At 41.3% G+C, this 27,352-nt stretch overlaps 1 protein-coding gene across 4 annotated transcripts in view; it reads left to right on the top strand.

The window, feature by feature from the left end:
* The window catches only part of MYLK (myosin light chain kinase), a 325,099-nt gene that overhangs the window by 70,544 nt on the left and 227,203 nt on the right, over positions 1-27,352 (top strand). For 3 of the 4 annotated variants that reach the window (XM_084643346.1, XM_084643344.1, XM_084643347.1), the window contains exon 1: positions 18,883-18,970. The exons of the other annotated variant lie outside the window; for it this stretch is intronic. The gene's annotated coding sequence lies outside the window, so the exon portion shown is untranslated. Of the gene's footprint in view, positions 1-18,882; positions 18,971-27,352 lie in introns of those variants that run through there. 4 annotated transcript variants of the gene reach the window in all.

Genomic DNA, 27,352 nt, shown 5'->3' with positions numbered 1-27,352 from the left:
TGCTCTTGCTGCTTCCCCTTGCTTCCCCGTGAGAAAGTCATTTTTCTATGTGGAAGCAAAGAAATCTGCAGGGGGACGTGAATTCTGTGTGCGTGCAGTGGTGCAGAATTTCCCCAGAAGTAAAAGCAGAAAGCAGCAGTAAATATGTTTGTAAGATGCACCTTAGTTCTACAGTCCCATTCTAGTGCAGCTCTGTTGTTTTCCTGAATGTCAAAGCAGCTGCTTACCTCTGGGCTTAAGACAGTATAGCAAATCTGAAAAGGAGTACTTGTGGCACCTTAGAGACTAACAAATTTATTTGAGCATAAGCAAATCTGTTGCTCATGCTCATGTCAGGAGTTCCATTTATGACTAATGGCACTGTTCATATAAGTAGTGACTTAGATCATTTATGAATGTGATTAAAAGTTGCAGATTCAGGCCCCTGATACTAATTATATGGAACCTATTTGATCTGATGGCTTAATGAAAAATTAACAAATACATTAAATGAATTCTGTCTGAGATGAATAAGTGCTATTGTCCCTGTTTTTCACATGGGAATATTGATGCACCGAGAGGGTAAGTGACTTGAATCAGAATCAGAAATAAAATCCAGAAGTCCTGTCCGTGTCTCCAGCTGTAATTACTAGACCATAGATGGAATTTGTCTAGATTGCTCTGTTTAGGGGTGATCTACTAATGCAATGAAAAAAAAATGCTTTGCAATGTCTCTCTGTTTGGAGCAGGGCCCATGGCATTTAATCTAGAGAGAAACCTCCGTCACAACGCTATCTCTGGTTTCAGATAACTTGGCAATTCACAATATGACTGATGCCTTAGAGGCAGTAATTGTCCATTGTCCTGTACGTGTCTGAGCAGATTTCTGGATTCTGGGTTTTCTGCCTGATAAGATATGGAATAAATAGTGCTAGGTCACTGATTCAAATACTTCACAGAAATGCGGAACAATGGTTCATGATTAATGGCTTTGTACTGAGCTGCCAAAACAGACATGCTAGCTGAGGATCTGGTAGTGTAAATCAGAGTAGCCCCATTGACTTCAGTGGAGCTGAGGATTTGACTCATCGCCTTTTGGCCAACCCATTATTAATCTATGCAACATGAGGGTTGTAAAAGTGTCATTTGCCTGCAGTTGGCCTGGCTCCTGTGTCTCACCTTTTTTTTTAAAGAAAACCGAAAACTAAATCTGGAGCATTGTAAACCCACCCCTGACAGACAGCTGTTTAATCATGATTTAAAGGCTGCCCATCAAATGCGCCAGGTACAAAATAAATCACTGTTCTGCTACCCAACATGCAAGGTACATCTTGCAAAAGCCACATCAAATTCTGTGTGATGCACCACGAATGTTGCAAAACTCCATTGGCCTCCAGAGAATGCTGGAATGTGCTCAGCAGTGATGCAAATGGTGGAGAGCACAAAAATGGCTAAATAACCCAAAAAGCAGCAGGTAAGTGCCGCTGAAACTTGTAATGGAATTAACGCTAGGGTCAGGGAAAGGGTGAGAGCAAAAGGATAGGGTAAAGCTGGGAATGCGGAATGTCTCTATTTATGGTTTTATAGTTCAGACTATTCAAGTTTGGCATTCCAAAAAATGATGAAAAGTTGAATGTTTTCTTGGCAAACTGCCTTTGAATACATGCATGCTTTGGTCCTTTATGTGGGTGGGCATTAGATCTGTGCACAACTTGGTGCTGTCCGTTCACAGTGGGGATGCACACCCACAAAGTCTCATTTTGTTTTCGGAGTTCACAGAATTGCCTCCCCATATGCCTGAGATGATTGATTTTGATTTGTTTCCACCCACAACAATAAGAATAATAGTTCATGCTTTGATAGCTCCTCCCGTGCATGATCTCAAAGCTCAGGCTAATATCAAAAGCATGTGGAAATATGGCATTTCACAGGGCTAAAACACAACATCAGGACTTGGGAGTTTTGGTTTCTATTCTCAGCTCTGCCACAGACTCATTTGGATCCAAAGTTTCAAACTTTGGTACCCAAGATTAGGCACTCAGGGCAGGTCTTCACTAAAGAACTACAGCGGCGCAGCTGAACCGGTGTAGATGCACCGCTGTAGTGCTTTAGTGAAGACACTACGACGCCACTAGGAGAGCTTCTCCCGTCAGCATAATTAATCCACCTCTGGAAGAGGCAGTAGCGCGATGTTGATGGAAAAAGCTCTCCCATTGACATAGCGCTGTCTACACCAAGGGTTAGGTTGGTATAACTATTGCTCAGGGGTGTGGATTTTTCACATCCCTGAGAGATGTAGTTATACTGATGTATGTAGACCTGGCCTCAGATAAGGCCTTTTGTACCCTAGGAAAAGTGGGAGCCATAGTTGGTGCAGCTCCACCAGAGATAACGAGTGTTGTGATGAATCCACTGAGCAGCAATAGGTCAGGAGAGGGCAGCATGCTGCTCTTTTCCTCTGGCTGAGGAGGGGATTAAGTTGGCAACAGGGAAAGATTCTGTGGTAGTTAGGAAGACAGTCTGCAAAAGTGGTCACCAAGCAGGGTGTCTGTGGCCCTGTGTTGAACGCAGTTGGAGCGCATATTGGGGCCCATAGAAGCCTTAGCTGCTGAAGCCCCAACAACGCTTGCATGAGCCAGGGGCAGCTGGTGTGCTACCAAGGGCAGTGTCAGACAAGGGCTGACAACATGGCATGCTGGAGACTCCATGACAGACTGACTGATACAGTGAAAACAGGACCCTGTGTGCTTTTACCATCATGTTGCCTTATCCTGGGCTGAGCAGATCTGGGAGACATGGTGGAGAAAACACCTGAGCTTTGTCAGCACTACAGTCTCCACCATTTCTACCAGGGGAGCTGCATCAATGCACAATAGAGATAAGGACTTAGGCCTGGTCTACACTGGTGGGAGGTGGGGGGTGGGGATCGAGCTAAGTTACGTAACTTCAGCTACGTGAATAACGTAGCTGAAGTGGACGTACTTAGATCGCGGTGAGTCGACTGCTGCCACTCCCCCGTTGACTCTGCCTGCACCTCTTGTGGTGGTGGAGTACAGGAGTCGATGGGAGAGCGCTCGGAGGTCGATTTATCGCTTCTAGACTAGACACGATAAATCGACCCCGCCGGATCGATCGCTACCCGCCGTTCCAGTGGGTAGTGTAGACATACTCTTAGTGTCCTGGCTTTCAGAGGTAAGTAGAGGGCTAATAGGGAATCCCAGATAGAGAAGCATTTGCTGATATTTGTCGTATTTCAATACTGATTTAGAACCATAAAGTGATTATCTTTGTTACCCTCCTTCTCCTTTGCTTTCTCCCTTCATGCCTGAAGTCTGGAGAGAAAGCACTTGATTTTGAAAGGCATCTCAGCCAGGCTCCATTTGATACAAATTAGACAACTGATTTGTGGGCATAATAGTGTACTTAGACATTCAGTTTCTTCTAAGAAGTATTTGTGCCCACAAATTCTTCCAACAATTATTTGCACATGTAAACTTGGAGGCTCCTTCTAAAACTCGGACCTAAGCATTCCAAGGTCATCAGACTTGGATGTTAACCACATGAGGTAGAAATATCTTAGGAATTTCCTCAGCAAAACTAGAGTACATTTTTGTGGAAACCTCTTCAGTGTATTCATTTTATTTCTTCCTTATTGATTCTGGATATTGGTTAACCTGCTGTGTGCCTTTTATTATAACCTGAAGCAAATGTTGGTCTTCCAGAAATCTCCCCACAAAGGAATGAGCTCTTCTTTTGCAAACCTGAGCCAAGTCTTCTTTTCCAAATGCTGCCTCTACATTTTTTGCAGCTCTATTGGGAAATGAAACCAATTTCCTACTTTTTTTTTTCTTTTCTCTTCCTGGTGTGAGTCCCAGATTGGCTGGGTGGTGATTTTGTCTGAAGTCAGATGTTCATGTTTTCCAGATTTCTCATGCCAGTTTGAAAGCTATGAAAATTTTTTGGGGCTACTGTGAGATTTTTCAGGTTGTTCCTGGGACCAGAGATCAAACTCTTTTTGGACAGGGGAAAAATAGATAAATATGCATTTTATGGACTTTCCAAACCTTAAGGTTTTGTTGCAAGTTTTCTAAGCACATTAGTACAAAGTTATTGATAATAGCTTAATGTTTCTGCATTTTCTTTTGACATTTTCAGGTAAATTAAGGGCCTTCTGCTCATGGTGTTCTTTTAAGATTGGGCTTCATGCAATTATTCAGTTAGGGATAGTGGCCAAGACTTTCAATACAAATTTTGGGTGTCTCCATTCTTGGGTGTCCAACTATTGAGACATTTTGGAAGGGTGTGAATTTCAGAGTGTGCTGAGTACATGCTCTCTGAAAACCAGGCTTCTCTAAAGTGTCTGAAGTTGGGCCCCCAAAATCATTAGCCACTTTTGAAAGTCTTATATGGTACGAATAGATACTTGTTCCCTGTATCTTGCCTTTTTGGGATTTGGCACCCTGAAAAAGAGGAGAGGAACATCAGTCCGGTTATATCAGTGCAAATCCTTTATATTTGTAACACATAAACTGATTTACAGACCACTTTTATCTGTTTAGCCTAATGCAGTATAAGAACACTTTTAAGGCGCCATGAGTCTGCACTAGGAGTTTATCCCAGTGTAGCTATCTTGATTTTTGAACTATTTCAGCTACATTGATGTTTGTGAGGATCTTTCCTGCAGCCTCAGAGAGAAAAACACTTAGATAATTTTTCTATTTTACAACACTTTTTAATTTTTTTAATCAGGGGCATTCAGAGGCAGGTATAGGACCTGAAACATTGTTTGAAAAACTGACTTGATTTTAAGTTGACAGGTGTCCCTGTAAGGGATCTGGTTTGGAAATACTATGCAGAGTTTTAAGTGACAGCTGTAGCTGTAAGGCTTTAATTGAGATGCCATCTGATTCCAGACACATTTGTGGAGACTGACAATCATTGGCTGGGGAATCATAATGTTTAGGGCATAGAATTATACTGGGAAGTGCTTATAAACAAAGAGCGTAAGTGGGATATAGATCCCAGTTCATCTTCATTGAAGGCAATGGGAGTTTTTACACTGACTTCGGGAGTTGGATTGAGCCAATAGTGAGCTATTCATCTCATATACCCAACAGTAACATAAAGTCCAGCTGCAGGAGCAGTTTGCTAATATTGAAGTTAATTAGTGTTCGACCCTCATCCCAAACTGGTTACTGGAATAAATTTGATAGGATGATGCTAAATTCTAGCACAAAGAAACAGGGTAGTAGGTTGCTCCACTAGGAAATTTAAGCAGTTGACTGACAAAAGCTAATTTTAAAGAGACTTTCATAATTAACATAATTGTCCTTCAAGGTGAAACCCTTTCTAGGAGATTGTTGGAAGCACCAAGCAGTGTGTTGGGGAGTCAAATAGGAGGTGGGGGAAGGTTAGAGGAGCAATTTTCAGGTGTAGATTTTCAAAGGTACAAAGCGTTGTAAGGTGCCTCATTGCCACTGAAAATCAATAGGATTTTGGCACCTAACTTAGATATGTGGCTGTGAAAATCTCTCCCAGATGTTTTATAATCCCAGATGCCAACAATCACAGTTTTAATTTTCTTCAAATGTTGTACATTTTATTCACATCTGTGCAAACAAATGGGCAATTGGCTTCTTTCTGACCTGCCCACTTTCAATATTGGCATCCAGAATGGTTTGTCTGGATCATGTGTAAAGGGGAAGCCGATCCATGCTGGCAGTTTGACCAACAGACAGATGGTGAGTCACTTTGCTGGGGAAAAATTAAAAAATGTTGTATAAACAATGAAACCAAAAAGAATCAGACAGTTTCTCCACTGTGCCTGGCACTGAGTGGGGAGCACCAGGCCACCAGCTGCTGAAGGAGTTTCTGTGAATGCCGGTTAAACCTTGGTTATTTATTCTTAGATGAGAGAGTCAAAGAAAATAACCTAAAATCCAATAATTTTAAAAGGTCCATGAGACTCACCAGAGGAACCTAGATGCCCAGCATATTTGAAAACTAGTTGCCCCTTGACTGTCTTGACTCTGTGCCCCACTGTCCTGTCCCCAACTGTCTCCTCCTGTCTGCCTCCCCCATTTTGTTGTCCCTGTTGTGACTAAAATTTCTTATTCCTTTTCTGTACCCTCCTGTTGTCCACATTTATCCTCTGCTGTTTCTCCTCCTTCTCACATTTCCTTCCTGCCCCACATTGGTGCCACACCCTCTTACCACACTTCTTTATCCTCTTCTCACCGTAGGTTCTCTCTGTCTGGTGATGACTTAAAACTATAGCAGGATTGGGAGATGCTGATGGGAAAGATAAAGAGGTGTCATGTGATGGTTGGGTTGAACTCAGGAACCTTTGACAGTCCCTCTTTTGAGGACTAGAGGCAAAAGGTCCCCAACACTAGAACTCTTTCATTTTGGCCATCCAGCAGTGTTACAGGTTGTTATGCTGGGCGGTCTGATGTGGGTCTTTTTCTAGCCAAACCACTGGTATAGCTAAAGGACTATCTCATCTATTTTATACTGATTACAGGGTATGTCTGATGTGCTTGGTTGCCAGAATGATAGTGTCATCAGGTAGACCCACCTGGACACCGTCCCATGGCAGGCGTCAGCATGACCTATGTTCCTGCCTCAGTTTTCCTTTGGAATTCACCTATACAAAGGAATATTGTCTTAGTGGCAAATTCAAACTGTTTTATTAATATAAAGTGCCACAGTTCAGAGATTCCCCGTTGTAAAAACCAGTTTATCTCAAATCCCCCAAGTAAAACAAGATTACAACACGGCAGCTCTTCAAACTCTTTCAGAGGTTGCCATTCCCAGGTCATCAACCCAAGAGTCATTAACTATTCTGACCCAGTTCCTTTAGCCCCTGTTCCAGGGCCCCACTCTCCAAGCCTCCTACCTGAGAGTTCCAAGACCCACTTCTCTCCCATGAGTCTTCTCTTATAGCCCCAAGTCAGGTCTCCTATGGCATAAATCCACCGCAGTGTTCCACTCAACCAGGCCTCCCTGCCTCTGACTCCTACCCCTGTTCCTGGGATCCAACGTACAACATCAACTCTCGTGTTTCAGGCTCAGCTTCTGTTAACCAGGGTAAGTCTTCTCCCTTCTCCCTAAATGTCTCTGCATGAGTTTTCCTGGAATTCAGAATGTGTTCCCCAACTCTGGCCATTCCTCAACATCAATTTTTTGCTCTTCCCAATGGCTGTCTGTATCAGCTCTCTTCTGCTGCCGCTTCTCCCTGGATCTCTCCTTTACTCCTCAGGCAGCTCTCACCTGCCCTTCTCACCTACTTAGACAAGTTAGATGTCTTCAATTCATTAGGGCCTGATGAAGTACGTCCTAGAATACTCAAGGAGCTGACTGAAGAGATATCTGAGTCATTAGTGATTGTCTTCAAAAACTTATGGGAGAGATTCCAGAGGACCAAAAGAGGGCAAATATAATACCCATCTATAAAGAGGGGAATAAGGACAACCCAGGGAATTGCAGACCAGTCAGCTTGTCAAATCAACCTAATCATTTTCTTTGACAAGGTAACAAGTCTTGTGGATAGGGGAGAAGTGGTAGATGTGGTATATCTTGACTTTAGTAAAGTTTTTGATACTGTCTTGCATGACCTTCTCATAAACAAACAAGGGAAATACAACCTAGATGGAGCTACTACAAGGTGGGTGCATAACTGGTTGGAAAACCATTCCCAGAGAGTATTTATTAGTGGTTCACAATCAAGCTGGAAGGGCACATCGCAGTCAAGCTGAAAGGGATGTTACCAAGCTTGGAGGGATTGCAAGTGCTTTGGAGATTAGGATTAAACTGGACAAACTGAAGAAATGGTCTGAAGTAAATAGGATGAAATTCAATAAGGACAAATGCAAAGTACTCCATTTAGGAAGGAACAATCGCGCGTACAAAAAGGGAAATGACTGCTTAGGAAGGAGTACTGCAGAAAGGTATCTGGGGGTTATAGTGGATCATAAACTAAATATGAGTCAGCAGTGTAACATTGTTGTAAAAAAAGCAAATGTAATTCTGGGATGTATTATCAGGAGTGTTGTAAGCAAGACACAAGAAGTAATTTCTTCCGCACTGCTCGGCGCTGATAAGGCCTCAGCTGGAATATTGTGTCCAGTTCTGGGTGCCACATTTCAGGAAAGATGTGGACAAATTGGAGAAAATCTGGAGAAGAGCAACAAAAATTACGAAATATTTGGAAAACATGATCTGTGAGGACTGAACTGGACAAACTGAAGAAATAGTCTGAAGTAAATAGGATGAAATTCAATAAGGAAATTCAATCCTAATTGAAAACATTGGCTTTGTTTAGTCTGAAGAAGACAAGACTGAGGGGGGACATAACAGTTTTCAAGTACATAAAAGGTTGTTACAAGGAGGAGGGAGAAAAATTGTTCTCTTTTAACCTCTGAGGATAGGACAAGAAGTAATGGGCTTAAATTGCAGCAAGGCTGGTTAAGTTGGACATTAGGAAAACATCATAGCTGTCAGGGTGATTAAGCACTGGAACACATTGCATAGGGAGGTTGTGGAATCTCCATCATTGGAGATTTTTAAGAGCAGGTTAGACAAACACCTGTCAGGAATGGTCTAGTATCTATTTATTACTTAATCCTGCCTTGAGTGCAGGGGACTGAACTAGATGACCCCTCAAGGTCCCTTCCAATCCTACACTTCTATGATTCTTTGGTTCTCTCTCTCTGGCAGCTCTGACTCATCAGGCCTTTGTCCTCTCAAGGGACTTGGCCTGTTCATTCCCTCTGGGGCACCTGGCATTGGTCACTGTCGGAAGACAGGATACTGGGCTAGATGGACATTTGGTCTGATCCCGTGTGGCCGTTCTTATATTCTTAAGGGCCCACCCAGATGCCCTGTTTTAAGCCCAGTTAGAGTGAGCTGATGAGTTGCAATGCACTGGCATCTTCTCTTTTTAAAGGGACAGTGTTACCCTGTGACACATGGGTGCACCAAAACAAATAGACTAGAGATGTTCTGAGGAGGAAGAATTTGGATCTGGATTTGACTTTGTCTAGGGGCTCAGCCTCTGGGGTTTAGGCTGAATCAAAGCTAAAGTTCAGGTTTAGATTTGGTGGCACTTGGTATCTTACAACCAATTTCTCTCAAATTTTCACTATCACAGGCTCAAATCTCATGTGAGACTTCAGCATCATCCAAACCTGGAACAGGAAAATAGGTCCCTCCCAGAGTTGCAGTACATCAGTAAGGGCAGGCTTGGACCTGGGGAGTCAAATCCAACCACCTTCCTCCTCATCCTGGCCACATGGAAGTTTGAAGGGAATCAGAGTTGGAAGTAGATTTCAAAACCATGCATTATAGGCACATATATAGAATGTTGCTGAGTAAGTCTGATAAGTCCTGTGTGAGTTGCCGCAAATCACTAGTTTACAAATACAATGTTAAGTTACGTAAACCAACTTTTTAATGCAGTAAAATATTTGACTGTACCAGCATGTGAAATAGCAAATGTATTAAAGGCACAGATTTGTTTGTGTATGTGTCAGTCCTACCTCTTTCCTCCAGCCTGAAGTGAAACCTGTGTTGAGTTGTTTGTGGAAATGGATGCTTTGAGAGCTTGGGTCTAAACAGGATTAGAAGAAATTCCTCCAATTTCCCTCATTATAGCAAAGCACTGACATTGTTAATGTCTTGTGTGTTCTATATTGGCAATCTGTGGGGCTTTTCATATGATGAATAGTCCACTTTAAGATGGCTGCTGCCTTTCCATAATTAAGTCTGTGTTCTCTGCAGGGTAATACTCTTCCTCCTGACCTAGACCTGGTGTGCTTTGTCTGTGGGAGTCTATATTCTAGGTTTAATGCATTGTATTGTAAGCAGTCAGATGACTTGGCTTTGTCTGATCCCTAAAGAGAAGGTAAATCCAGGCAGGAAGAGGAAAGAAGTGATTTATCTTTTCCAGATAAGAACAGGTACATAGTCACAAGCTCATGTTTAATGGTTTGAAAATTTGGTTTAAATTGGTGCTATTCAGGTTGTGGTTTTGGAGCTACGTGGCTCTTTGGGGTGGCTCTTCTGAAGCCTTCAGGCTTGAAGGGAGCTCCTTACACTTTGCCTAGTCTCAGGAAGAAAAAAATAGACCACAAGGGAAGTGTCCTGCTGCCTGAGACACCTGCAGGGTTATGGACAGGGTTGAGACAATCAACCAGAGGCCAGTTTGCCCTCCTAACAATGGTTGATTTATGCCCTAGAGCATGAGAGTTTATATCCTTAATAAATGTTTCTTAGCTAAAATAGCTATGAAAGTTCCTATCATGTCTCTTTGAATCCTACTAATTGCTTGGCCTCAATGGTGTTTTGTGGCAATGAGTTCTGCAGATTACTTATTCACTGTTTTTTTAAAAAAAATCTGTGACTGTTAAAAGCTCTGATGAACAATTACATGAACACCTGCTGGGATACAAGACGTAGATCTAACTTGTAAACTCTTCAGGCAGGGACTGTTTCTATATATTTTATAGCTCCTGGCATGCTGTCAGGGTTTGACAAAGAATAAATGATCACTGTTTGCCCTGGAGTAGGAATGCATATTTGGTTTGCATACATGTGCACAATTGTTGTGCCCAGGAAAAATACACTGGCAGCAAGAGCTTATGGGCTTATTCTTGTGCGGACAGATAATGAGATTGCATAGAATGTAAGTCAGTGCCAAATTCAGCGTTACACAACACAGCTCTGGACAAAGTACCAGTGACACTCTTTAAATCAAGAACGTAATTCCTTTTGTCTTAAATATTCACAGCATGACCCCAAAGCTGGTGACATTTACTCAGGGCCCAGTCCATCTTGCATAGAAGACAGTGGGGGCCTTTCCAATGATTTGGTCTCGTTTACAGACTAGAGCCCCTTTTGTGGGTTGAATATGAACTGTGTAAAATTTGTGGCTTTTTTCCCAAAACTGGAAGGAACTTGGCAGACTTGACTCTGTTTCCCTTTGAGTCTCTTGTCTGTCTTTGAAACCAAAACTTGAAGCAGCCACAAATCCCAGGCCGATGGTAACCAAAGAAAATGTTTCCTTGACCCACCTTTTATGAAGCATTATAGTCCTAGCAGTTTGGAAGTGGGCAATAGGAATTGACCACTTGCAGCAGAACCAAGAAAAGACACTGTTGGTTTGTAGTTTGTGAAACATGGAAACTAAAGTTAATCTGTATCCAGAGTTTGAAGACAAAATCTGTTTAGCTGTTCAGATAAGAAGCTGAAAACAACATAAATTCAGCATTCCAGAATGTATCCCTGCCTCCTTTATCACCCTCACTTATCTAAATCCATGAGTTCACCAGAACAAAAGGAGGAGGTTTAGTAACATATCCTGTCTTTTCCTTGATAAAATGCATCTTGTCACATTAGTAGTCCGAATGTGCAAGGGGCCTTATGATAATGGTATCTCTGAGCCACAATGCAGTCTACTATCCTAAATCTAATTTATGGCTTTACTGGAAACATCTGGATTAGGTTTCATTTTGTTTAGGGTGTAAGTCTCTGTTCTAGCATTTTAACCCTCTGCCTCAAAGCTATATCCTGGATCAGCAATGCTTGTACTTGGGCTTCTGGCTGGGACAACTTGTGCTGTTCTGAAGGCTGAAAGATCAATGACCTTCTGAGGATGTTAGCTAGTGTTAATCTTAGTTAGTTTGTACTAATCTTTTCTGCCATAAACAGCCTAAAATCTGGTAACCTTAGGTTTTGTTACAGTAAAAGATTTGTGGATCAGATAAGGGTACTGCTAGGCACATTCTTCCTCCGATTCTTTCTCTCCATTCCTTCTTGCAGTATATCATAAGGGGAATTGTGGAATATAAACTCAGGAAAGGCAACCCTCCTAAAATGATTTATCAAAGGAAGCTGAGTAACATGGGAGTCTGATCCGCATCAGACTCCATGGCTGTTGACAGTTTTCCTGCCTTATCAACTGGATGCCTTGCTGGCACAGCTTGTTAAAACTGAAGCAGGTCATTAAAGACAATCACAACTTCCATCATATTTGTTTTCAATAGTTCAAAAATCCTCAGGCGGTTTCTTATCAAAAGTTCCCTGTTAAGCTTAATATTCAGTTTGTTGTTACGGCGATGCAGAAGAGGTGCAATGTTTGTATTTTTAAATTTTATAGATTGCTTAGATCAAAAGGTAAAGCAAGAACAATTCTAAAGGAAGCCTAGAATATATTTCTTAGCAGCATTGCAAAATGACTATCAAAGTGCTACAGAGAGGCAGCATAGTCTAGAGAGTTAGGCATGGAACTGGGGCCAGGAACTCCTAAATTCCGATATTCTGTCTTGCTGGGCAACGTTGGGCAAGTCATTAACCTCTCTGTATCTATCTTTCCCAGATGTAAAATGGGGAAAATATGTGGAGCTTGGAAAAATTGTTCTACACCTACTTTCTGTAGGATTAAATCTACTTGTCAGGGTGGAAGAATACACTTGCCGTTATGTACCCTGCAATTTGAAAGATAGCACATATATTTATGGAAATAAAAGGTAAAGATCAAACTAAAAAATTTACCAGAAGAAACTAAAATCCCATTTCTTTTTCAAGGGGTCCATTTCCAATGGTAGTCTCCTTATAACTTCTTATTTTGAGCTTTTCATGTACATCTCCTGTTTTTATTAGGAGGTGATGTTAGGTTTGGATGGGCAGAGTAATATTTTCTTTTGAGGGGATTGAGGCTTGTGTTTTGGGAGATGTGAGCGTGTTGAAAACTGGGCTAATAATGGCATGCTGGCTTCAATGTTAACTATGGAGTGGCTACCACTACTCCATAATGAGAGCTTGTTTCTCCAGAAAGTGATGGAAGTTGACGAGAGAAGGCTCTTATTTGCCATGTGTGGGTGAGTGGATTTTTTCCAAGCCCTGCTGACTTAACCACCTTAGAGAGGTAGTGTGGTGATTATATGCCTAAAGAACACTTTCTGAAGTTGTATAACACTATTGTAACAAAGAAGCTAGGACGTATGTGTACTATGTCCCTCTATGGATAGAATCAGAACAGCTTATCACAGGTTGGCTCCCTGGGACACAACTCCCCTCCCCAGCACCTGCGGCGCTCCCTCCCACTACTCCCAAGCACACACGGCGCCCCCCGGGCTGCATTCCCCATCCCCAGCACCCCTGGCTCCCCCAGGGCTGCCGCACCCCGTAAGTTTTAGTCAGGGGTATATAGTAAAAGTCATGGACAGGTCACAGGCCGCGAATTTTTGTTTACTGCCCATGACCTGTCCATGACTTTTACTAAAAATACCCATGACTAAAATGTAGCCTTACCTATAACTAGCAGGAAATGTTACTGTTTGAAGCCTGACACATGCTGCATGACTGTGAAAGAAAGCAGGTCTTTCTCCTCCCTGACCCCATTCTGAGGGGGAAAGAGAGGGAAAGCGCAGTGTTAATCTATTTGCATTGTGAGGAGTGTTGTTTTACTCTTCTGTTCTGCTCAGCCACTCAAGACAAACTCCAGTCAAATCCATGGACTATGCAAGAACCCCATGTTGAGTTTCTCTATGGGGACAGATTCCTCTTTAGAGATTTCTAAAGGTTCAGTTTGAGATTAAGAATAACTTCACACAGGTACAGCATGGATGGATCAGTGGATAATCAGTCAGACATGTTGCTTTTTTTGGTTTGTTTTTAAATCAAGATTTTAGTAACCTTTTCCAACATGTTGGGTCGTTAGAGTACAGAATTGAATGTCAGGAAAACAGCTTCTTATAATCTAAGATCTGATGTTGATCCTTAGGCAAGTCACTTAGCAGCTTTGTACTTCAATTTCCACATCTGTCAAGTGGCTTATTCTCTGTCTATGCCTATTTCAATGTATCTTGGGTACTTCTGGCACCCATTACTAAAGTGTCTGAGCATCTCATAGTTGCTTTTTCAATAACCCTGATGAGTAGGAAGGTTCCTCATTTGGGGAACTGAGGCACAGAGAGACAAAGTGGGTCACCCAGTGTCACATAGGAACTCTGTAGTGGAGCAGGGAATTGAACCCAGGTCAACCCCCTAAACTCTCAACTATCCTTCCTCTCACAGAGGTGCTGTGAGTCATAGTCCATTAATGTGTGTATAAGGCTTTAAGATACTCAGTTGGAAGGTGCTATTTAAATGCTAAGTACTGCTATTATTAAAGCAGTTTATGGGGCTTAGGTTAGGTGAGCTCTAAGGCTTGAAGCCGGAACCTTGGCTGCAAATCTGAGTTTGTGCATGGAATACTTGTATCATGCTGTTATCTGCTTGTATTGACTTATCCTAGCCCTACATACATTACAAGGCTGTAAATGGGGCTCTTGGCAGCGGAAGCCACGGTAGAATCCTGTGCCATGGGCCTCCAAATGTTTCAACAAGGTTCCTGACTCCCACATGCACCTGAGATTTCTAACTATAGATTTGATCTGTTGTGACTGGCTTAGGGCATATGGACAGGAGATGAGCAAAGCAAACATTCTGGATACGCTCAACAGCTGTGCAAAATTGACCTGGAACATCCTGTGTATAATCTAATCTATCAATTGTGTCCTCCAGGGTTTCTATGTCATGTTCATCATTGTACTATCTGACCATCTGGACAGCACTGGGAAATTGTTTCCTTAGTTGCAGAGATTAATTAGCAGAGTGTGTTGTACTCCTCTATATATTAGAGATGGACTTGGACAAAACCCCAGAGTCAGGTAATCACATAGATTTTGTGGAAGTCTGGCCCTATATCTGATTTTTGTGGCTCGTGCATGTTTCTGGAAGAAATTCAACTGCAAGCAGCCCCCTGCATCCAAATGTCCTGTTTGTGTTTGTAAAGCATATGAAGGCTTCAGATGTAAAGTACATATTAAGTACAAAGGATTATTGGTGAAAATGAAAAGTATGAAGAATGGGAGAACACACCAGTCACCCTAAGAAATGCTGGCTTTGTGTTTACAAGAATCCTTCAGTCCCTATATAAGGAACGAGAAAGAAATTATTAGAGGTTTGGCCTGAAGTTTGGCTGACGATAGTTAGCTCCCAGTGGTGAAATTGAGACCCAGATCCAGATTGTAATTCCAAAGCTTTCCACAGATTGAGATGTTTGGATTGAGCTCCGGAAATTATAGAAACCTGTGAAGGGAATTCTATAATGTGTCAAGAGGGGAGTCCTGTCATTTAGTACATTGAAAACCTTTCAATAGAAGCCTCTTCTTTTTGTATATATATTGTTAATGAACTTGAACCATAACACATGCTTGTGATCCAGTTTGAATCCCACCACAGTCCTACAGGAAAGCATGTTGGAATCTTAAAGAAAAGCCTCACCTTGTATTCTGTTTGCCAGCTGGGTTTCCCTCTGGCTTCAATTTGCTGCTATAAAATAGCTCTTAGGTACAGACACCCCATAGAACCTGCCCAGTGCACTTCACATTCACTTGCTCATTTTTCTTCTAAAATAACAGCTGTGAAGAAGATGGATTTACTGCTTCCTAATCTGATGTTTCAGATTAAACATTCAAGGAGGTTCTGAATCTTCAGAGGTTGTTGCATTCTTTTAAAATACAATTTCAGCCTTTTTTAAAGACGCATACCTTTAAACTTGCATTTTTTTTCAAATTTAATTTTTTACACTGATTAAAATAGTTATATTATGTAGAATCGTTGTATATAACAATTAAATAATATATATATACATATCTCCCTGTATGTGTGTTTATTTTGTATGTCTTTCCCTTCCACTGAAACCTTGTGTAGTTAATATAGCAATAAACAATTAAAGCCTCAATCCTGTAGAGTCTTATGCCCATGCTTAAATTACAAGCTATCAGTAGTCCCAATGACGTCACCAGGGCTACTCACCTCATGTAAAGTTAAACATTGCATAAATCTTTGTAGAAGTGAGGCCTAAGAGAGTCCTAAAAAAGTAGCATTGTTAACAAATTGGGGGAGGTTGCAGGCAGTGGTTGCTGGTGGCTGAAATTGAAAATACCTATGAAAAATATACATCCTCAATAGTTGTTTAATGTTGAGAGGGACAAATGGAAGGATCTGTCCATGGGGAATGACTTTCTTTGCCTTAGTATCTATTATAAAGCCTTATACTTATTAGTTTTCATCATCTTGACTCCTGCTGCTGCACATTGTCAGTGAAATTCCTCACGTAGCCATGTGGTGGCAGAACAGAGAGGAGTTAATGTATCTAGATAGCAGTTTGTGTTAAAATATTAATTCAAATGGGATAAAGATACAAGTTTTATTGAATAGAGGGTTAGATTTTCAGCGCTGCCACTGAGCTGTTGTGTGAAGATGGGGAACACGCTTCATGTCTCTGTGCCTTCGTTCCCAAGCCCATACAGTGAGGATAATGATGCTTATCTACTTTTGTAGAATGCTTTCAGGTCTGTGGGTAAACAGCTCTACCTAAGAGTTAAATGTTGTTAATTTATGAAGTGTGCTCTGCCTCCTAGAGCTTGGTTGTATTTATTTAGAGAAATTTCTGTAGCAGTCAGCCCTGGATTTGGAACACTTAACAAAAAAAAAATGAAATTAAGTCTCAAAACGTGCCTGGGAAGTACGTAAATAGACTTATCCCCGTTTTACAGATGATCACAGAGTTGAAGTGACTTGCCAAAGGTTACATAGGAAGTATGTCACAGAGCCGGGAATCAAACACACATCTGATTAGCAGAGGGACGCTGCATGTAAGAGGTGTGCTAAGAAAGGATTTGGGAGAGGAAAGTCTGGCTGTTTAGCTCTCCAGAGGATGGAGGGAGCAATCTTTCAGCCTCAAAAGGTTCCTAATAACTGCCACCTAATATGCCTGGTATTTGACACAAAACTTCTGTGCTGCTCCATAGATATCTCCTTTTGAAGTGGCAGCATTTCAGTGGAATGATGGCACTTAGTAGAACATTGTTGCCTTTTAATTACACTTAGAGGCGGCAGTGGTATTCTCTTAAAATGAGAAACCAAAGCCGTTTATAGCATCACTCTGCTCTCTCTCCTATACACAAGCAGAGTTCCCACTGAAGTGAAGGGCCATGGGACGCTTGTTGACTGTAGAATCCAGCGTGATGATTCACTGGATTTTAGGAAAGGACTTAATTCTGGGAAAACATGGTCCTTTTAGAAAAGCATTTGGTACCCATCTTGTAATCTGCATTGAGTTTCTACACACTCATTTGTGTGAGGGGGACACAAACTGGTTTTGCACATTTGTTTGGGCAGATAGGCAAGTACAGTTTGTGGGACCACATCCAGGGTTTCACACACACAGTGTTGCCAAAAAATTAAGCTTACAAAATCTTTGTATCAAAGGCTTGGGCATTCAAATTTGGCATCTCATTTTGTTCACCCCTGGAGTGAATTACAGTGCTATAGAACTTCACTGGGAAAAAGATCGGATCCTTGGAGGTCAGGTTGAAGACATCTTGGAAATCTGATCCTCCGAAGTCTGGATTGTTGGATAGGGCTTTTTCTTCCTGACTTTGCCTCCATGAAAATGATTATATATAATATAAATCCAGAAGTGACTATCACATAGCAAGACATGTGTAAGGAAAAGAGTCAGTTCTCAAATTTGGGTTCCTAAATTATACCTGTAAAACATCTACACTTACCTGCACAGATGGGTATTTTTTGTGAGCAAACAGCTCATCACGGGCGAAATTGCCACTTTACAGTCTGTTCTCCGCAAGCAGCCGTGTGTAGTTGTGCTGCTATAAAAAGTAAATCTAACTCAGACTCCCAGTCTGCCTTCCAGGCTCCCTGTTGCTCCAGGGCGGAACGAAACAGTACTGGACCCCTACCCAAAACAGCACGCATCTCCCAGTATGCTGGCACTGGTATCTTCCAGGGTATTGGAGGCATGAACCAAGGCTTCGCCCGGTTCCCACCTTCTCCACCCACCTCCTCATGAGGAGAAGGTAGTGGCTTTATGGCTCCAACTTCCCCTTGTTCAGCTACTAGTAGCCTGAGTAAGGGAGTCACTTGTGCCCCCCTTACGCCTTTGGAGGTTGTGTAGGACTAGACCATCACAAGCCATATGGGTGTAAGTACTGGCTTGTGCAGTGTTGTAGGTTTTGTGTGTACACTTGTAGAATTGTGTGTGCAGAGGAAAAGTTGTCCGTGCATCTTAGCCTTCGGGATAAAGCTAGGATCTGAAAGAAGAAGGTGCGCTAAAATTGGTTTTGTTGAGTAAGGCATCCATACAGCCTGTATAGCCAGCCCTTGCAGATGGAAAGGCACTCCAAAATACTGAATTATTAAACACAGTGGGCCAAATTTAACCCTAGTGGCACTCCACTGAATTCAGTGAAGGTAAAGAATGAATTTAGAGGATGTGTTTTGAAAGACAGACACACTTTCTTTTACAAATAACCTTCATGGGTTTTTTTTTAAAGTGAGAAGTAGCTAATTGTGAACTTCTGGCCATCTGTGTACCTTTCACTCAGTGTATGGTACTTACACACCCCTCCCCACCCGAAGCATCTGAGCGCCTTACAGTCTTTAATGTAGTTATCCTTGCAACACTCCTGTGTGGTAGGAAAGTATCACATGCATTTTACAGTTGGGGAACTGAGGCACAGAAAGAGGCTTACCTAAGGTGACACACAGTCAGTCATTTGTAAAGCAAGGAATTGAACTAGGTCACAAGCAAATGTTCTAACCACTGGACTAATCCTCTCACTCCACTCCTTAAGGGACTCAATAAAAATTCTATGCAGATTTCAGCAGTAGTGGTTCAAAGGTTTCTGAGGGCACCTGGGTTAAAATAACAGAATGGCTGAACCCCGTAAAATGTGTGCCTAAGTGTGGAGTTGCAACATCAGTGAGTGAAGTTAATTTGCAGGCTCTGATTTCCTCTCTCTCTCTCTCTCTCTCTCTCTCTCATATGCACACTCTCCTTCTCTCATTTCACTTCTGACTCAGAGGACGGACCTGGGAAAAGGAAATTAGTGTAATTAAATGGCTATGTAGGAAGCTGTTGGTAAGTATTTACTTATATAAAATATGTAGAAGAGAGAGACTACTGGCTGGGTTTCTTAGCATTTGCTTTTCTTGGTTTATTTTTCTAAGCAGAATATTGAGTGAGAGAGATTTGTTCCCAGCAGAAAATGCTTGAAACACATTCGTCCGCCTTGGTATTAAAGAGATTACAGTGCACACTGTGAGAATTTGTAAGGATTTGTGTGCTTTTTAGAAAGGATTAAGAATAAAAAATCTAGAATAGAAATGCTGTCTAGCTGCATCATTACACTACACACCAGAGTTTCTATGCTGGTTTATTTTTGTATTATATAGTACATATTGCAACTTTTAGTTCCAGCAGATTTTGTTTTAAAGACTGTAATCTATCTGTGAAAGCCAGGTGAAACGAAATGGTCACAATCCATCTAGAATCCCTGAAATCCTATTTAGCAGCAAGCTTGCCATACTTTTAAGAAAAAGATTTTAGGGATAATCTGCCATTCTAGAAAGTTGCTTAAATAAAAGTATAAATAAAATCATAGCACGCAAGGATCTCGATTGCATTTGTTCAGACTTGTGCTGCTTGCCAAATTCTAACTAATACTGGGCAAGCTGATTTGGTCTCTGATTGCATTTGTGTAAAAGCATCATGGAAATGCTATTTTCAGAGCAATTCCAAGAACACCTACAGTGTGAAATTATTTTTTGGGGAACTTCATCATTGAGTATTTGCTAGGCAAAAAGATTTCATAATTGGCCACTAGAAAAGGCTTTAAAATGCAAAGCTCACTAAAGTCAAACCTCTAAATGTGAGTGATTAGAGGCTTATGTTGCTCTAAAATTGCTTGTGCTAATTTACAAGTTCATAAGTCTTTGGGGAACACAGTCTTAGCCCCTTTAAACACTGCATTTAGAAAAACTTCAAACCACTTTTTATTTTTAGACCAGATGTGTGCTAAAGCATAAAAATAGCTTTTACTTTATTCAGTGGTTCACACTAACACCATGATATTTAGCATTAACCTGTTGATTTTATTTGGCACTGCACCAAGATACACTAAATCTGCAAAGGTGAGGGTAAGAATGGTTCTTATACTTTTTTGTTCTGTTTTTATTAATATCTTAAAAACCCTCCTAGGGCCTGATCCAAAGGCCATTGAAATCAGTGGTAAGATACCCTTATGGATTCTGATCAGTTCCCTTCAGAGTCTTTCATCTGAAGATCATCTATGTATGGAGTGGTTTTCGTTCATCTCGGCTTATGTTTTGCACACAGCAGTATGTTATGCCCATGTGGAAACAATTGCTTCTGAAGCATTTTGTTCACATAAAGTAGTCCCAGGGGCTACTCAAAATATTTGAATACTATAAAATACATGAGTGATCATTGGAGGGGCGGGGGCGGGGGGGGGGGGGGCTGTGTGTTGCTGGTGATTAGGCCACTAACCTGGAATATAGGAGACACAAGTTCAAGTCCTGCTCCAATGAATATTTATTTACACAAAGTGGAACAGTTTCAAGAGGAGATATTGAGAGAGACTCAACCCAGAATATTGTATAGCCTGGTGATTAGGGCATTTGTATGGGAAGGGGCAGACCCAAGTTGAAATCCTTGCTCCAGAGGGGGGATTTGAACCCGGGTTTCCCACATCTCCGGGTGAAAGGGTACAACCACCACCTCAGTTTCATTTCCCCCAAAATGATTTTTTTTCAACTTCCTGTTAGCAGAGAATTCCCCAAAAAATTCATTTTTGGTTTGACCTGAACCATTTTTTCCCCCATTTTTTCAGAACTACGAATGAACCAAAAAATCAGTTATTCATCCAGCTCTACTTTGGATATATACTGGTGTGTGTTAGAGAGGAATTGGATTAATTTTTTTAAACATTGTTTATTTCTGATATAATTTTTGATTATGCACGCTTTCTGCGCATTGTGAGGTTGATATTTAGGGTCAGATTTTGCCCTTGTATATAACTGTCTAGGCAAATAGACTGTAATATCTTCAGGACTGGGGCTTTACTCGTACTGTCCAACTAGCACGCTAGTGCTATAAAAATGGCCTTGTGTATGTTATTGGCCTATGTTGATGCTCGATAGACTTTCCAGTTGATTAGTGGCCTAATTGATTGATCAACTTTGCTAATTACTTTTGTTTCACTTTTGGGTAAAGATGGATTTTAGGCTGGATCTTTCAGAAGCACTCCATGGAGTTGGAAATCAATGGGAGATGGGTGTATGTTGAGAAGGGAAGATCATCTGGAGAAAAAAGAGATTAAAAAAAATACTAGGAAAGAGGATGATGGGAAGGAAATGGTGGATGAACAACACAAAACAGGATTTGGGACAATCAAGAAAATGAAATGAGGAATAACAAATACAAAACTAGCACCTAACTGAATATTGTATGCTGATGCCCACAAAGCACTCTAGATATGGATGGCACAAGCTGGTAGTGTTTCGCTATTCAGACAAGATATATGACTTTAAAATTATGCTAGTGATGACCGCTTTCTCTTTCTTTTCTCTGTAGACCATCTTGTCTTGCACTTAAGGCCTGACATAGAACTCAGCACCTTGCAAGATTGGGCCCTTAGGTTACAACAAAGTCTGCTTTTGCAAACCTGCTCTGCAGAACTGTCATTTTACACAGGGCAGAGCAGTGGAGAATACAATATTATGAATACTGGTGTGATGAGGGAATAGACTAGACCTCATGGGCCAAATTTATGCAGGTGTAACTCCACTTTCTTCACTAGAGTTACACTAGGGATGAATTTGGCCTATTAGGTTTTTTCTGCCCCCAACTCCTTTGATGTAGAAGACATTCTAATAATAGATCTTAATCTTTGTCCAAACAATGAACCCTTCCAAAGAGTTCACAGGTTCTCTACTGAAAACTTAGTATCTGGTCTGTTTTTGTATCCTTCTCAGGAAGGAAAAGCTAGTGTTAAAGAACCAGTTTTGTGAAAGAAAACCACTTCACCAAAGATAGCAGGACTAAAACTTGGTCTTCAGTGTGTTAGGGGTTGAATACCCTATCCTGCTAATTTACTCAGGATGAGCACAACCGTAGTCCAATAATAGTCCCATTGACTATTCATGGAGTAAGGACTTCCTCTCTGAGTAACGGTGGTAGAATCTGGCCCTTAAGTATAATCTGTTTTCTTGGATAAGCCTTTGAGTTTTTTCTTTGCAGCACTGCAGACTCAATTTAGTTGCTTACTCACAACTTGGAAAATCAACAGTTTCATGTAATAGTAGGGTGACCAGATGTTCTGCTTTTATAGGGACAGTCCCGATATTTGGGGCTACATAAGAACGGCCATACTGGGTCAGACCAAAGGTCCATCCAGCCCAGTATCCTGTCTACCGACAGTGGCCAATGCCAGGTGCCCTAGAGGAAGTGAACCTAACAGGTAATGATTGAGTGATCTCTCGCCTGCCATCCATCTCCACCCTCTGACAGACAGAGGCTAGGGACACCATTCCTTACCTATCCTGGTTAATAGCCATTAATGAACGTAACCTCCATGAATTTATCCAGTTCTCTTTTAAACCCTGTTATAGTCCTATCCTTCACAACCTCCTCAAGCAAGGAGTTCCACAGTTTGACTGTGTGCTGTGTGGGCTGTGTCTTATATAGGCGCCTATTACCCCCCACCCCCTGTCCTGATTTTTCACACTTCCTGTCTGGTCACCCTGTGTAAAAGCTAAACTCCCACTCATTAGATACCAGTTGTGGCTCATCTTATTAGTGTGGAATAATAATGGTCAAAACCTGCAGGATATATAACCAGATCTTACACCTTCACATTTCCTACTTGATCTATTAAGGATTCCCCCATCCCTAAGAACTGTTAAGAAGCTGTGTTTTAAAGAATTGCTTATATTGAAAGTATAGATCCATATTTTGCTCTCATTTGAATTAGTGCATATTCTGAATAAGTGCATTGCAATGACAGGATTTACTCCCAGGATTTATTCTGGTATAAATGATGGCTGAAGTTGTAGTGTAGTTAATCTTATACCATGATTAAAGCTGAAATATCTTAATTCCTCTTTATATGTAAGTCTGACATTTTGCAGTGTTAGAAGTTGCATGCTGTTCTTTTATAGTATCTTCACATATGTATATACGAACATAAGCACAGCCACAGCAGAACATATCAATCATCTGTGCTGTCTGGTATTTTATAATTGCCAAAACCGAGGGAGATTTTGGTTTAACACCCTTCATCTAACATATGCAGGCACCGAACCTAGCTGGTAGATTGAGGGATAGTTCTTCCTAACCACAACTGCTGAGTTCTGAAGCATTGTAGCTTGTAAGCACGAGGACTTGCGGCCTTTTCAATTTTTACCCTCAATAGTGTGATTGCATGTGTTGCCTCATTCCAGTCTCTCTCAAGACTCATTTCTTCAGTCTCTTCTTCCACCACTAGCCACTTACCCTTGCTTTCATATTTCACTTTCTAATCCTTTTAATTTAGCTTGCACTCCAACAAATAAGTGTGAATAGATTCATAGATTCACAGATATTTAGGTCAGAAGGGACCATTATGATCATCTAGTCTGACCTCCTGCACAATGCAGGCCACAGAATTTCACCCACCACTCCTGCAAAAAACCTCACACCTATATCTGTGCTATTGAAGTCCTCAAATCGTAGTTTAAAGACTTCAAGGAGCAGAGAATCCTCCAGCAAGTGACCCGTGCCCCATGCTACAGAGGAAGGCAAAAAACCTCTAGGGCCTCTTCCAGTCTGCCCTGGAGGAAAATTCCTTCCCGACCCCAAATATGGTGATCAGCTAAACCCTGAGCATATGGGCAAGATTCATCAGCAAGATACTACAGAAAATTCTTTCCTGGGTAACTCGGATCCCACCCCATCTAATATCCCATCACAGGCCATTGGGCCTATTTACAATGAATATTTAATTACCAAAACCATGTTATCCCATTGTACCATCTCCTCCATAAACTTATCGAGTTTAATCTTAAAGCCAGACAGATCTTTTGCCCCCACTGCTTCCCTTGGAAGGCTATTCCAAAACTTCACTCCTCTGATGGTTAGAAACCTTCATCTAATTTCTAGTCTAAATTTCCTGGTGGCCAGTTTATATCCATTTGTTCTTGTGTCCACATTGGTACTGAGCTTAAATAATTCCTCTCCCTCTCCGGTATTTATCCCTCTGATATATTTATAGAAAGCAATCATATCTCCCCTCAACCTTCTTTTACTTAGGCTAAACAAGCTAAACAAGCCAAGCTGTACCTGTTCTAGTTTGAATTCATCCTTCTTAAACATGGGAGACCAGAACTGCACACAGTATTCCAGGTGAGGTCTCACCAGTGCCTTGTATAACAGTACTGAAACCTCCTTATCCCTACTGGAAATACCTCTCCTGATGCATCCCAAGACCGCATTAGCTTTTTTCACGGCCATATCACATTGGCAGCTCATAGTCATCCTATGATCAACCAATACTCCAAGGTCCTTTTCCTCCTCTGTTACTTCTAATTGATGCGTCCGTAGCTTATAACTAAAATTCTTGTTATTAATCCCTAAATGCATGACCTTACACTTCTCACTATTAAATTTCATCCTATTACTATTACTCCAGTTTACAAGGCCATCCAGATCCTCCTGAAGGATATCCCTGTCCTTCTCTAAATTGGCAATATCTCCCAGATTTGTATCATCCGCAAACTTTATTAGCACACTCCCACTTTTTGTGCCAAGGTCAGTAATAAAAAGATTAAATAAGATTGGTCCCAAAACCGATCCTTGAGGAACTCCCCTGGTAACCTCCCTCCAGCCTGACAGTTCACCTTTCAGTAGGACCCGTTGTGGTCTCCCCTTTAACCATTTCCTTATCCACCTTTCCATTTTCCTATTGATCCCCATCTTATCCCCATCTTATATTTAACTAATAATTCCCCATGTGGCATGGTATCAAATGCCTTATTAAAATCTAGGTAAATTAGATCCACTGCGTTTCCTTTCTCTAAAAAATCTGTTACTTTCTCAAAGAAGGAGATCAGGTTGGTTTGGCACGATCTACCTTTTGTAAAAGCATGTTGTATTTTGTCCCATTTACCATTGACTTTAATGTCCTTAACTACCTTCTCCTTCAAAATTTTTTCCAAGACCTTGCATACTACAGATGTCAAACTAACAGGCCTATAATTACCCGGATCACTTTTTTTCCCTTTCTTAAAAATAGGAACTATGTTAGCAATTCTCCAATCATACGGTACAACCCCTGAGTTTACAGATTCATTAAAAATTCTTGCTAATGGGCTTGCAATTTCATGTGCCAATTCCTTTAATATTCTTGGATGAAGATTATCTGGGCCCCCCAATTTAGTCCCATTAAGCTGTTTGAGTTTCGCTTCTACCTCAAATATGGTAATGTCTACCTCCATATCCTCATTCCCATTTGTCATGCTACCATTATCCCATAGATCCTCTTTAGTCTTATTAAAGACTGAGGCAAAGTATTTGTTTAGATATTGGACCATGCCTAGATTATCCTTGACCTCCACTCCATCCTCAGTGTTTAGCGGTCCCACTTCTTCTTTCTTTGTTTTCTTCTTATTTATATGGCTATAGAACCTTTTACTATTGATTTGAATTCCTTTTGCATGGTCCAACTCTACTTGACTTTTAGCCTGTCTCACTTTATCCCTACATGTTCTGACCTCAGTAAGGTAGCTTTCCTTGCTGATCCCTCCCTTCTTCCACTCCCTGTATGCTTTCTGCTTTTTCTTAATCACCTCTCTGAGATGCTTGCTCATCCAGCTTGGTCTACATAGACTATACAAACCTAGGCAGAGTTTAACTTCTGTATTTGAGGGAGTAGGGGTCTTAATAAGTATAGCTCTGACTTTTGAATTTACCGATTATTAGTGGTACTTAAATTACAATGTACTTGAAATCACAAATATGGTTTATGTTTCTTATTTAATCACCCTTTGTTTTTTGTTTTAATTTAATTATTTGACATGTTTACCAGATACCACTAAACAGAACTGAGCACTGTCTTGTAACTATGAGTCAAGACTCCTAGTTTTAGAGATTCTGACAAACAGTAATTTCCAGTTCTATAGAAAGTGTGAGGAGCTGGGCCAGATACCTAATGGCCCAAGTGTGTTGTGGGCTTGTGAAGGCTCCCAAATGTTTAGGCTTTTATTGAATATTTAAATGAATGTTTGTTTTGATAAGATATTATATATAATAATAAGGGTAGGATTTTCAACAGTACTGAGCCTTAGAGCGGGGTGGGAAACAATTTTCCTATCCCAAATCAGTCCTCTTTCCCCCTCTCCACCCCCCAAAAAAGTAAACCAAAAATCTGAAAAAAAAAATCCTATTGGTTCAAACGAAATGCTTCATTTTGATCTTTTCAAAAATCTTTGTTTAGATTTCAACCTTTTTTCATCTTTTTTTCTTACATTTTTTTACTAAAACTTTCATTTAGAGACAAAAATCATTTTGAACCAAAAAAAACCTTTTCATTTGGAAAATGTCAAAACAGGATAGTTCAACAGTTTTGAGACAAGCTTGTGAGTTTACACAGAGCTCTTCTTTAGGTCTGGGAAAAGTACTTTCCCCAGACATGAAGAAGACAAGCTCTGTGTAGCTCAAAAGCTTGTCTTTCACCAACAGAAGGTGATCCAATAAAAGATATTACCTAACCCATCTTGCCTCAGTGAGAAGATTGTCCTTTGTGCATACCTAGGGGGCCTTTCCCATGAGGCAAAAATAGGCTTGTTGCTGATGCTATGGACTGGGATGCAGTAAAGGAATTTGCCTGGCTGTGCTCCAAGTGGTGCTTGGAGATGGGGGAGAGCAGGAGCACCCAGCTGGGGGAGGGAGCCCCTGGAGTCCCAGCTGCCCTCCCCTCCCACCATGCACTGAGGGGACTGGGCTGTGGCTGGCAGATCCAGTGCGCATCACTGCTGTGTGTGTGTGTGTGACTCTGGCAGGCTCTGGAGCACTGCGATAAATGCTCCCTCGGCTGCCTTCTTCCATCCCCTTTTCTCTGCAGACTGTGTCCCCGTCCCCTCCCAGACAAAGTGACCATAGCGGCTGCAGCCCCAGTGTAGAAAGGGTGCTCTGTGGCCAGCATGAGCATCCTGCTGCCCACACCAGGCCTGGAATACAGTTTGGGGCAGTGCTCATGCATGCCTCCCCCATCTCTGTCTGTGTATAAAAACTCTGGAATTAACAATGCAAGAATCAATCATACACATCTCTTAGTCTGCTTTTGACAAATTTAGGTGATTAGCTCTCTAGGGCATGGACCTTGTCCTTCTGTAGAGCACCTTGCATGCCAACTGTGCTCTATAAATAGAGTTCTCTAGGATGGGATTTTCAGAAAAAGTTAAATGA

This window comes from Lepidochelys olivacea, assembly GCF_965140295.1.
Source record: "Lepidochelys olivacea isolate rLepOli2 genome assembly, chromosome: 11".
Taxonomy (NCBI): Eukaryota; Metazoa; Chordata; order Testudines; family Cheloniidae; genus Lepidochelys; species Lepidochelys olivacea.
Note: the sequence above shows the minus strand (reverse complement) of the source record. Positions and strands in the feature narration are given on the sequence as shown.